Source organism: Chlamydotis macqueenii, chromosome 5 (assembly GCF_036417535.1).
Source record: "Chlamydotis macqueenii isolate bChlMac1 chromosome 5, bChlMac1.mat, whole genome shotgun sequence".
Classification (NCBI taxonomy): Eukaryota; Metazoa; Chordata; class Aves; order Otidiformes; family Otididae; genus Chlamydotis; species Chlamydotis macqueenii.
In genome coordinates this window covers 18,287,501-18,298,830 of record NC_141560.1, presented here as the reverse complement: position 1 = coordinate 18,298,830, position 11,330 = coordinate 18,287,501, and positions in this window count along the sequence as shown.

Here is an 11,330-nt window from a genome sequence, read left to right as displayed (position 1 = left end):
CCAAAGTTCAAACCTCAGAACTCAAAAGCTTTTTAAAAAAAAACCCACCTGCCCTAAACACACCAAAACCACTTAGTATATAATTTTGGAAATATCTTTCAAGTAGAGTTGTACAAGCTACACTAGCAAGCTATATTGTAATCTGTCTAGTTTCTGTTCATCTGCCTTCTCACAAGAACACAGATGTTTTCAGATGTTCTAATGAAGTTGGGTTAACATGGTTGGTAAAATAGGACAAAGCCTGGAAAGCCTCACCAAGAGTACAGCACAGACAAAAAAACTGTTCTTTAATCTGCATGATTTCCTTTTTGCAAGGAACAGGCAGGAACATCTATGCTCCATCAGACTACAGTGAAAAGGCATTAAAAAAATTACCCTGGATGTCACAAATCTGTGTTCTGCTGTGGCCAGCTCCTTGTCAGGACAAAGTGTATTTTAGGCAAGCTGGAAGCACCAAAAAAGCACATTACCAGAATTCACCTGGGAGTTCAGGATTAGTAAGGAATACAATAAAAACTCAAAAGAAAACCCAGATCTAGAGGGAACATCCAAAACATACATATTACGGTATTACAGAATGGGTAAGGTTGGAAGGGACCTCTGGAGGTCTTCTTGTCCTGCTCCCCTGGCCCAGCACAACTGTGGAGAGCAGGGTACCTAGGATCATGTCCAGAGAGCTTTTGAATATCTCCAAGGATGGAGACTCCACAACTTCCCTGGGTAACCTGTGCCAGTGCTCAGTTACCCTAACAGTAAAAAGGGTTTCCTAATGTTCAGAAGGAACCTCCTGTATTTCAGTTTGTGCCCATTGCCTCTGGTCCTGTCAGTGGGCAACACTGAAAAGAGCCTGGCTTCATCCTCTTTGCTCCCTCACTACAGGTAATTGTACATGTTAATGAGACTCCCCCCAAAAAAACTTCTCCAGGCTGAATGGTCCCAGGTCTCTCCTCCTTTCCTCACTGGAGAGACGGTCCAGTCTATTACACATCTTAATGGTCCTTCTTTGGACTCTCTCCATTATGTCCATGACTCTCTTGTACTGAGGAGCCCAGATTTGGACACAGTACTCTAGATGTGGCCTCACCAGTGCTTAAGAGAGGGGAAGGGTCATCTCCACCTGCTGACAATGCTTTGCCTAATGTAATTCAGGACCACTAGCCTTCTTCCCAGCAAGGGCTTCTGTTCAAGTTGGTGTCCACCAGAACCCCTTGGGTCCTTTTCTGCAAAGCTGCTTTCCAGCTGGTGAGCCTCCAGCATGTACTGACTGGTGCCTGGGGTTCTTCCTCCCCAGGTGCAAGGCTTTGCACTTCCCTTTGTTGAACTTCATAAGGTTGCTGTCACTCATTTCTCCAGCCTGTTGAGATCCCTCTGGATGGCAGCACAGCGCTACTGTGCGCCAAGCATGACTGAGCACATTGCCAGAGAGCCTGTCGTCACATTATTACAGGACTGGAAATGCCTTTTATATCAGAATGGCAGGGACTTGTATTTGGGTTAAATTAGGAAGCACCTCTCGTGCCTGACACGTGATAAGGAAGAGGCATGAGCCTCAGGAAACAACAAGGAATTAGGGACCAGCATGAGAAAGACAAATTAAAATTGAGTAAGCAAAACAATTAGTTGTCCTTGTTTATATAAAAACTGTAAGTTACCTACCATTCTATTATGAAGTAAGCTGTATGTCACCTTGAGCCTAGGGTGTTCCAAAATGTTTTGTAAAGATAACCTTCCTCTTTCAGCCTTTAAATGTAACTATTATGTCTCAAGTGATTTTGTAACTATCACTTGTGCTGCTTAATCAACAAATTAACAGAACTGACAACTCAATAATAAGGTGAACTTGCTTCTTATAATATACGGGACTCCTGGAGACAGTGGAAACATCTTTAAAATTGTTGCAGCTGTGATACAAAAAATCAGCAATTCCATCTGTTAAAACAAGATAAATCTTCCAGAGTTAAAAGTCTAACAATCTATTCCTTTCTATCAGCCCTACAAGAAATGAGGATATTTCACAATACCTTTCTATTGGAATTGAGGACTTCCGGATTCTGCTTGAGGTTTTTGCCTTCGACACCTCGTTGACCGTGAGCAAGTCAGTTAGAACACCCATGTTGCCTCCCATTGCATTACTCACAGTGAGACAGGGAGAGAGTAGGAAGCAGTAACTGACAGCAGGTGGGAATAGGGATTCAGTCCATGTTTGCCTGACTTTGTTTGGCCATCACATATTCCACATCCATCTCAGGAAGCATCAGGAGAGCTTTTGTTTATAAAGCACTTTGCAGTCTAGGTAAGAAGGTATAGTACCACAGTAAAGTCTGATGCTGTCTCCTTTAGCAAGTCCTCCTTTACGTATCTGTGCTTCCTCTCTGTTTACTTATCTCACCCCTCACTTCATCCCTATTATTCCCTGCATTTAAGGTACTACCCCTTCTTTCCAGCACAGCTGCAATGCAGGCAGCAGGAGAGACCATTTCTTTCTCCCCACCATACCTGGTCAGACCACTCTACCACCTCATCCACGCTTTGCTGGCCTGGCAATGAGCTGCCATAGCTCCTTGGCTGGGGCACACTGGCCTGCCTGAGGCCACTGTTGGCAGTTCCAACCATCCCGTGTGGCCAGTCCTGCCTTTTCAGAGGGAAGCGGAGCCACGGACCCCCTGAGAGTAAACCCGAGGGCTGTGGGCTCTGTCTCCTTTCACCCCTTGGACAGCAGTCTTACCTCGATGGCTTCAGTCACTATGGAGCTGAAGCTCAGCTGCATTTCACTGCTGACCCTGTGAAGACCAGCCGAAGCAGTTTGTTTTTTCCCTTTAGCAGTTTGAAAAGGTTGAGAACCAGAGCTGCCTGCCATTGATCTCTCCTCCAAGGGGATTAATACGTCTCACTTCACCTTGCAAACAATGAGACGTGTGCTTGCAGCCAGGTGAATGGAGGGGTTAGCAACATCTGAAGCAGCCCTCACACATCTGCTTGCAATCACCTGATCATACTGTTAATCGGTATGAGCTACATTATTTCCTCTGATGGGCTTATGACAGATTTCTTATACTCTAGATCAGATGTGGCAAAGAGGAAAATCTAAAGAGAATAGCTAATGCCTCTATTTTTTAAAGATGCCATTTTTAATAAGTACCCATATTTATCCTTCTACAGACAGTGAGTAAAGACCGCAGCATCAGTCAGCTCTGAATGCTTAGTGTTTTCTCCCCTCTTGTGCAGAACACAGAGAGCCAAGTGTAGATGCAAGTTCCTGTGCCATAAACAGCTGTGCAGCAATATACTGCCGACATGACTGTAAGCAGTTCTACTAGCTGGCCAAACACGAAATCATACCAAAGCCTTATTCACAGGTGATGGTGCCAGCATATCTAAATTTCTCCTCTGCCCTCCCAAGCTGCCAAGGAGAGAGCTTCAAATACAGGGTAATAAAACCAGGAAATGATTGGTCATCCATGGCAAACGTCCACTGGAGCAACCTGCAAAATTATGAAGTTCAACAGGTAGAAGCAGAAACTGGCTGAAGGAATAAAAACAATAGCAACACTACTGCAATACATAGCCTATATATGCCCTGTGCATATTAATGTATATGTATACATATGAATATAGATATTTATAAAACATCAGAGCAGCCCCTTAAATCAATAGGACTACGAAAGTGACAACAGCCGTAATTCTTCTACTGTCTAACATCGCAACATATGCGACATCTATTTATTATTATTATTATGCCAGCAAGCTGAGTTCCAACAGGCCTGAGATGCAAACAGGCACAGTCACACAGCAGATGGTGAAAATAAGATACAGTGGTGAAAACTATTGTCCCTAACTTACCTAAAAATGTCTCTGATATATCCAGGAAAACACTTTTGATCTCAGGTTTTCAATTTCTGATATCCAGCTGTCCTGGTTTTGTGTAGTGGGGTGAGGGGCTACAGCGGCAGCTTCTGCGAGAAGCTGACAGAAGTTTCCCCTTTGTCTGGTGGGCTTTTCCGGGTCTAGGGTGGACCCACCGCTGGCCAGGGCTGAGCCGACTGGTTACAGTGATAATGCCTCTGTGATAACGTATTTAAGAAGGGAAAAATTTAAAAAAAAAAAAGAAAAAAAGAAGTGAAGAAGCAGAAGTGGGGGACACATAAAGGGAGGCACAAGCCTTGTGGGCCTTGCAGCCCTCACTTTCTGGCCTCCTGCCAGTAGGCAGCCTGGGCCTGACTCAGCCTGGCCTGGCCACAAGAAGTGAAGAGAGGACATGTGAAGAGAACTTGAGAGGCGTCTGCCTGAGCCAATTGTGAAGAATTTCTTGTGAAAGAAAGAGGGGAGGAGTAAAATCACTCCTGACAAGATTCCCCTGCAGCCCGTGGTGCAGCCCATGGTGGAGCAGGCTGTCCCCCTGCAGCCCATGGAGGCCCACGGAGGAGCAGAGATCCACCTGCAGCCCGTGGAGCAGATGCCTGAAGGAGGCTGTGGCCTGTGGAGGGCCCGCTGGGGCAGCTGTTCTGGAGGGACTGCACCCTGTGCAAAAAACAACCAGTGCCAGAGCAGTTTGTGAAGGACTGTAGGGACCCCACACTGGAGCAGGGTAGGAATGTGAGGTGTTCTTCCCCTGAGGAGGAAGGAACAGCAGAAAACAAGGTGTGATGAACTGATCATAACCCCCATTCCTTCTTCCCCCCTGTGCCGCTCAGGGGGGCAGGGGGAAGGAGGTAGATATAATTGAACCTAAGTTAAGCCCGGGAAAAGGGAGGGGGCAGGGAATTTGTTTTTTGTTCTCTTTCTCATTATCCTGCTTTGGTTTTGTAAAAATCAGTTGAAATAGTTTTCCTCAAGTCAAGTCTGTTTTGGCCTTAAGGGTAACTTGAACGATCTCTCCCTGTCATCTCAAACCTTGAGGTTTTTGTTACATTGTCTCTCCTCCATTCTCTTGGAGGGTGGGGAGAGTGAGTGAAAAACTGTAGCTTGGTCTTGCGGGGGGCTAAACCACACCACCAACACTGATTCAAAGCACACTGTAATCTGTACAAAGATTTCTATGTATTAAAGAAGCTGTTGGGTCAGTCTCTTGAAAATAAGACCATGTTTTCATTATGATATACTATCAGTGTAGGAGAGCAATGGTTGCCAAACATTGTGTTGCAACAGCAATGATAAACCAGTGAAACACAGGAATTAAAATAAGCACTGGAAAGTTGTACTTAGTAAGGAAAATTACCATTTAAAACAGCAGAAAAGAATATTTGAAGAGAAAGAATATCTGAAGAGAAAAAAAAATCAGAAATAAAGGAAGCTTTTATATTAAAGAGAATTTTAATTCAAAGGAAAGAAATCACACAATATTCTGGTAAGTTCAGTTCTCACCAGAATATCAATCATGAAAAAAACCTGAATAATCACTGGGAAGGATAAAGAAGGTCATAGCACAGTCTATACTGCCAAATTAATTTCTCTTAGTCTCAAGGAAGCTGTGAGAGCTTTCCAAATACTTATTGTAAATAGCACACTCCCTTCCCATCACATAATATCTAAAGGTCAGTGGTGTCCCCAAGTCAAATCTCCCTAAGTTTCCATAAACTAGTTTTGGCTGACTTTTTATTTTCTAAATTTCTTGTTACTACTAGATGCTGTCTTTACAGAGGTCTGAACTCTTTAGCAGTGGAAGAGGTGCAGCCTAAAAACAATATATGCTTCTCCCCTGATCCTAATCTAAAGGATCTGCTGCTGACAGAAAAAAAGGCTTTATACTAGTTGGTATCTGTGATAAAGCAATGAGTTCTTATGTTGCTGTAGGTTTTTAAGAAGTGCACATTTGTTGACTATGAAATGGATAATAGCCAACAAACATATTTCATATAATCAGATACAAACATGTAATTCTCACTGTTCTGTGCTTGTTTAGGACTGGTGGTCTAACAGTGAAAGGTTGATCACTCATCATCAATTCCATCAGCTCTCCAACCCCCTACCCTATTTGCTAAACATGGACAGCATCTGTAATATTTAAGACATCTGTGTTTAAAGAAGGCTTTGGCTTTCTCTCAACATGCGTTTTCATCATACTTGGCCCTGCGGTAAATCTATAGCAGCAAATCGCATTTTGCAAACATAGAACACAGGAGCACTGTAGACTCAGCCAAATGAGAAAACAAAGCTTAAGGAGATACATTTCTATGCAAATACATTTAGCTCCAGAACTAGCAGAAGCAACACAGAAAGTGCTTGGCTGAGTGCATCCATTTAAAAAGAATTTTTTTTTTTCCAGAGTTCATTCTAGTGCTAATATGTGTCTCTCAACTAATGCTGGAATGTCAGTCATTAGATGGGAGAGAGAAAACATTCAGGATGTCCCAGACAAACTACATTGGCACAGTTATGTTAAAACAGTGGAATTTTTTTGCAGTGAAGTATTTGAAATTTATGAACCCTCAAACTGTTCATTAGGAACAGCAGGAAATGGCAGACTATTATTATCTTTTATCTTAGATTGTAAGTTCTCTGGGAGAGGTATTGCCTTTTTGTGTGTGTCTTTGGCTGAAATTTGGCAGAAGAGAACAGAACAGAAGCCTCTGCCTGCTTCCTGCCCAGGCCTCATCTGTGACCACTGGGTCTGTCAAGGGAGAATTTGCTACTGGCGTCAATGGACAATGAATCAGACCCCTCAGTAATACAGAATAAGAATAATAATTCTCAGGGAGTAATACCTGAACAGAGTGCCTCATAGGTTCTTCATGTTTATTCCCGGGATAAAAATGATTTGAAAGTGTCTCTCTTGTCAATCTGGATCCTAGAGGGACAGAGAGGCAAATCAGACAACCCAGAAACCAGCTGTTTTGCACATGTGTATGTGAATTGTTGGAAGCACAAGGCTGTCATTTTTCAAGTAACATGGAAATTCAATTTTTTCAGCAAATGAAATGGCATAACTAAGCAATATTTTTAAACTGAACTTTTCTTGGACAGTATAAATGAAAAGTAATACCATCCTGACTGTACATTTGGTAACCTTAAATGGAGAGAGCTCCTTTTCAAGGAAAATCAGAAATTCTTTCTGCCAAGTAGTATCAGCAATGGTGTGGAAGGCAAGACACTGGTTTCACAACCTTCTTGGCCAGTGAGGTAAATCTGATCTATCCTAGTCTGTGTATCTCTTTTAGGAAGATAAGCTGGGCTGGTAAAGAGGAACACTTCCTGACCTCTCTGTTCTGAGGCAGGTCAGAGTTCTGGTGAGATCTGACTGTTTCCAGTTCATCAGACAAATGCATCAGGTAGTTCCTTACTTCAGTATGCTCATTACCAAAGACTCTGTGGCCACCACAAATCCAGTTCTGTAAATTATGAACCAAAAGAGGCTCCCTGCAAGCAGCTTATTCATATTCTCTGCAATGAAGAAAGCAGCAGGTTCCCTCATCTGAGTGAAGGGAGCAACATGTGCTGAAATTGCCAAACTGATTTGAGAAGACCTATTTCCCTTCAAATCAACTATGAGAGGTCATGGGGCTGCTTCCTTACCTACTAGAATTGCTTTTGTTGTTCTACAGCTCACTAATAGTGGTTGTCTCTGGTTTCAACTTTGGCAGCACCTGAAGTGGTGCCTGTAGGTTTCAGCAAAGTTCTCCATTTAAGAGGCTGGAGCTAACGAGCCATGTGGTGCATCTACACAGCCCAGTGCTGCTCAGCACCAGTTCGAGACCTCAGCTCAGATCCCAGGAGACACCTAACCCCTGTGAAAGTGGAGATTAGTTAAACAGTCCTGCACTGCCCGTTTTGATGGCGATACCTGGTCCTGCCACCTCAGAACAGCATCAGCATGGGGACATCTGTACAGCTGTCCTGGCTGTGTGGAGCACCACAGGGTCCGGCATGGCTCTTACCCTGGTTTCAAACGATCAGTTTATGAGATAATAGCGGTGTTAGAAGAAATCAAACTCATTACTGCTTGCGTGTATTTTTCCCTCCTGAAAAGGAAGGAACAGCTGAGGAGCTTGAGAAGAGCCTGGGAGAAGGCTCGGGGTGCGTTGATATGTGAGCATGGATGTGCGAGCACAGGAACGCGGCCGGTGCTGAGGAATGGGGCGGTTGGTTGCACTTCGAACTGACCAAAACGCGAGGACTGCGCTGGAAAATTAAACCGCTCCTCAAATCTCCCGATTTATCGGAGGCCTGCCACATGGTTTTCGGGCTGTTTTCCACAGCAGCCACTGTGTGGCAGAAGAGATCAAGGCTATGATTTTCTGAGGCGGTCAGCAGGGGAAGAGCGCAGCCCGCGGCCGCCGGCATGGGACAGGCGCCATCTTGTCCGCTTGCGGTGGGCGGGTGGTGTGTGGCGACCCGCAGGGCCGGAGACGGGCACGGCAGGAGCAATAACAACCGCCAGCCGAACAAGTCTGCCCTTAGCTGGCAGTTATTTACTTTTAAAGGTGCGAAAGTAACCAGGTGAAGGCAGTTCGTTCAATTAATGGGCAGAGCCAATAGCTGGCATGAGTTTCACTGCCGAGGGCGCCGCAGTCCGCAGCGGCCCCCTCTGCCCGTCGGGGAGCGGTTTGGAGGCGGGCGGGGGCGGAGGGCCGGAGGAGCCGGCGAGGTGTGAGGCTGGAAACGGGGCTGTGGGCCCCGGTCAGGCTGGTTCTGAGCAGAAGGAGCTGCCTGGACGTGGATGTGCAGGACAGCCAGGCGAAAGGATCAAACCAGAATTTGAAAATAATCCCTTCAACAGAAGACAGTAAATAGAACTCAAGGGAGTTCCTGTTGGCACAATGAGAAAAATTAAATGGCTTTTCCCCTCTTACAATCCAGCTTTTCCTAAACAGAAAACTTGTTGATCCATATTCACAGCAGAGTAGGGAGCCCTATTTTTAGCAAATACTAGATATTCTGAAAAATACGCTTTCAGAGCATCACAGTTATTAACAAAGTCAGATTGAACTTAGCACAAGACCTGAAAATAATACAGAAAGGTTAATGTGTGTTTTTCCTGCAAACTTGGGACAAAATTATAGTCCTAAAATTAAATTTTCGTTTTAAATTTTATTGTCCAGGCGATGCATAACAAGAAATATAAATAAATCCTTTTGTTTGGGGTTGACTAAAATGTTTTCAGTTCTACCCAAACCAAAATTATTTTCCATTTGTTTAGCTTGGCCACTGAACTGAAAAGCTAGAATGTCATTATCCGCACGTAAGAGCAAAAAAGACATCCTAAGGACAAACAGGGTTTTAATTAGCTCCACTTCAGTATTTGAGATCAATGCTGAATGGAATTACTTGACAGAATATTTCTGTCCTGATTGGGAGTTTAAATGAAAAATGTGGGGGTTTTCATGTTAATTTTGAATTAGATACTAAAAGCTTCATAAGTGAGTCAGGACTTCTTTGAGGTAATCATCACATCTGTAGAGAGAAAAGATGGCGCTGGCTCAATGTGCTTGTAGACGACAGAAATAAACAGTTGTGTAATACAAAATAAGAGACAACTATGATTGTTTATGATGTAGTGTGAGTAATAAAGAACAGTTTCAGCACATTTGCTTAAGTATGGACAAACTGAAAGACGAAACCAAAACAGAACAATCTAAATCTACCTCTCTTAACTAAAGCCATTGTGGCAGAACACACTTCAGGCAATACAAGACTGTGTTTAGTGGACAGTGTTGAACATAACCATGGGAACAAGTGATACTGAAATCCTAGACTACAAAAAAACCCAAAAGCACACAACCAACCATATGGATTTGAAAAAATTTCAGGAAACATGGTCGAAATTTTAAGCAAATGTTTTTGATAGAAACTCATGAAAATTAAAAATTTAAGGAATGCAAATGTAACTGTTCACTTCTTATTTGCTCATTGTGGAAATGTTTAGAAATTCTGTAATGGATCTGTGCCTTATACCTTGTCTGGAGAAGACTTCTGTCTTAATAAAGCTGTGCTACATTTCAGCAGCCAAAATGTTTGTCTTCCATTTCTCGTGGTACAGCCTTACAGAACTGTGATATTAGTCCTGAAAGGCCACATGCATATAGCCTGGCTTTAATGAAACATGTAGAATGTATTTCCAGCATATGAATGTGGGCATTAGTCTCAGTGGGGCTACTTAACTTGCTAAAAAAATTGATTAAGCTGGCCTAATAGGATAACTGCCTGTGTAAGACTGTAAGTCTCTCACTTCTACAAGCAACAACTTTGCGCTGGTTGCAGGTTAAACAGGTTTGCGACTAAACAGGAAAGAAGAACTGTGAGAAAACTTAAATGTTGGTCAGCTGAAGACAGTATCACCGCAAGAAATGACAAGACTGATCCTACTTCCTTGGACATCTGATACTCTGGCTGAACTTCAAGGGAGAATTTTGGGTGGAATGAGGAACCAGAGTCCATCTGTCTATGGCCAAAGGAGTCATAAACAGCCAAGCAGAACAAACAAAAGATCCTCAAGTAAGAAAAAAACCCCAAAGTTATTCAGATTTACTAAGTTCACAAAGACCTATTCATTCATGCGATCTGTGGTCCTATTAAATTGCTAGTCCTTGGAGACTGGTTTTCATTATGCCCTGCAAAGTGAAAAACAGAGAAGCACTCAATAAACAGTCATCAGTCTGTACCAAACTTCTGCTCATTTATTCAGCTGTATCTCAATTTTGATACTATAGAATTTGACACAGAATCTATGAACTACTGTAAAATCTACTAGGGAAAAAAAAAGGAAAAAGAAATACTATTCTTATGATTGCAAAGACAGACATAGATATATAAACCAAGTGTGTCAGCTTCCTAAGTCTGTAGCCAGCCAAAACCAGTAACACTAGGAGGGTGAACTTGACCTCTGCATCTCAGTGGCTTGTTTACATTTTTCCTGGTAGGTTTCAAAGTCAGCATTCATTGCTGACTTCCACTGTTGGTCGTTCAAAGAGATGTGTCTTGCAGGAGTTTGTATCCCAGGACAACCGGCTTCCTTTGATGAGCGACTTCCTTTGGTTAGTTACTCAAATTGTTCTTCAAAAGGCAGAATTGACAAAGCTTGATTTTATTTATGTTGTTGATGATTAGTTTGTTTCCTGGATCATATCTTTCTGTAGCACCAGTTGAAATGTTGCCTCAAGTTAGCACTTTGAGCAGGGGCTCCAGCATCAGGTCTAGATACTGAGCAGTTTTTTTTTCTGCAGACTCATATAAACATGTTACCTAGTAGATATGTTTCAATCCATTGGTATGCTAGGCCTTCCCACTGTTTTGTCATAGAAATATCTTCCAACTTGAGCATAATACAGGTTGTATATGTTGCTGCCTTGTCAGCGGCAACATCTGTCCCTTTCCCGTGGCATGTTTGAGAGGCTGAG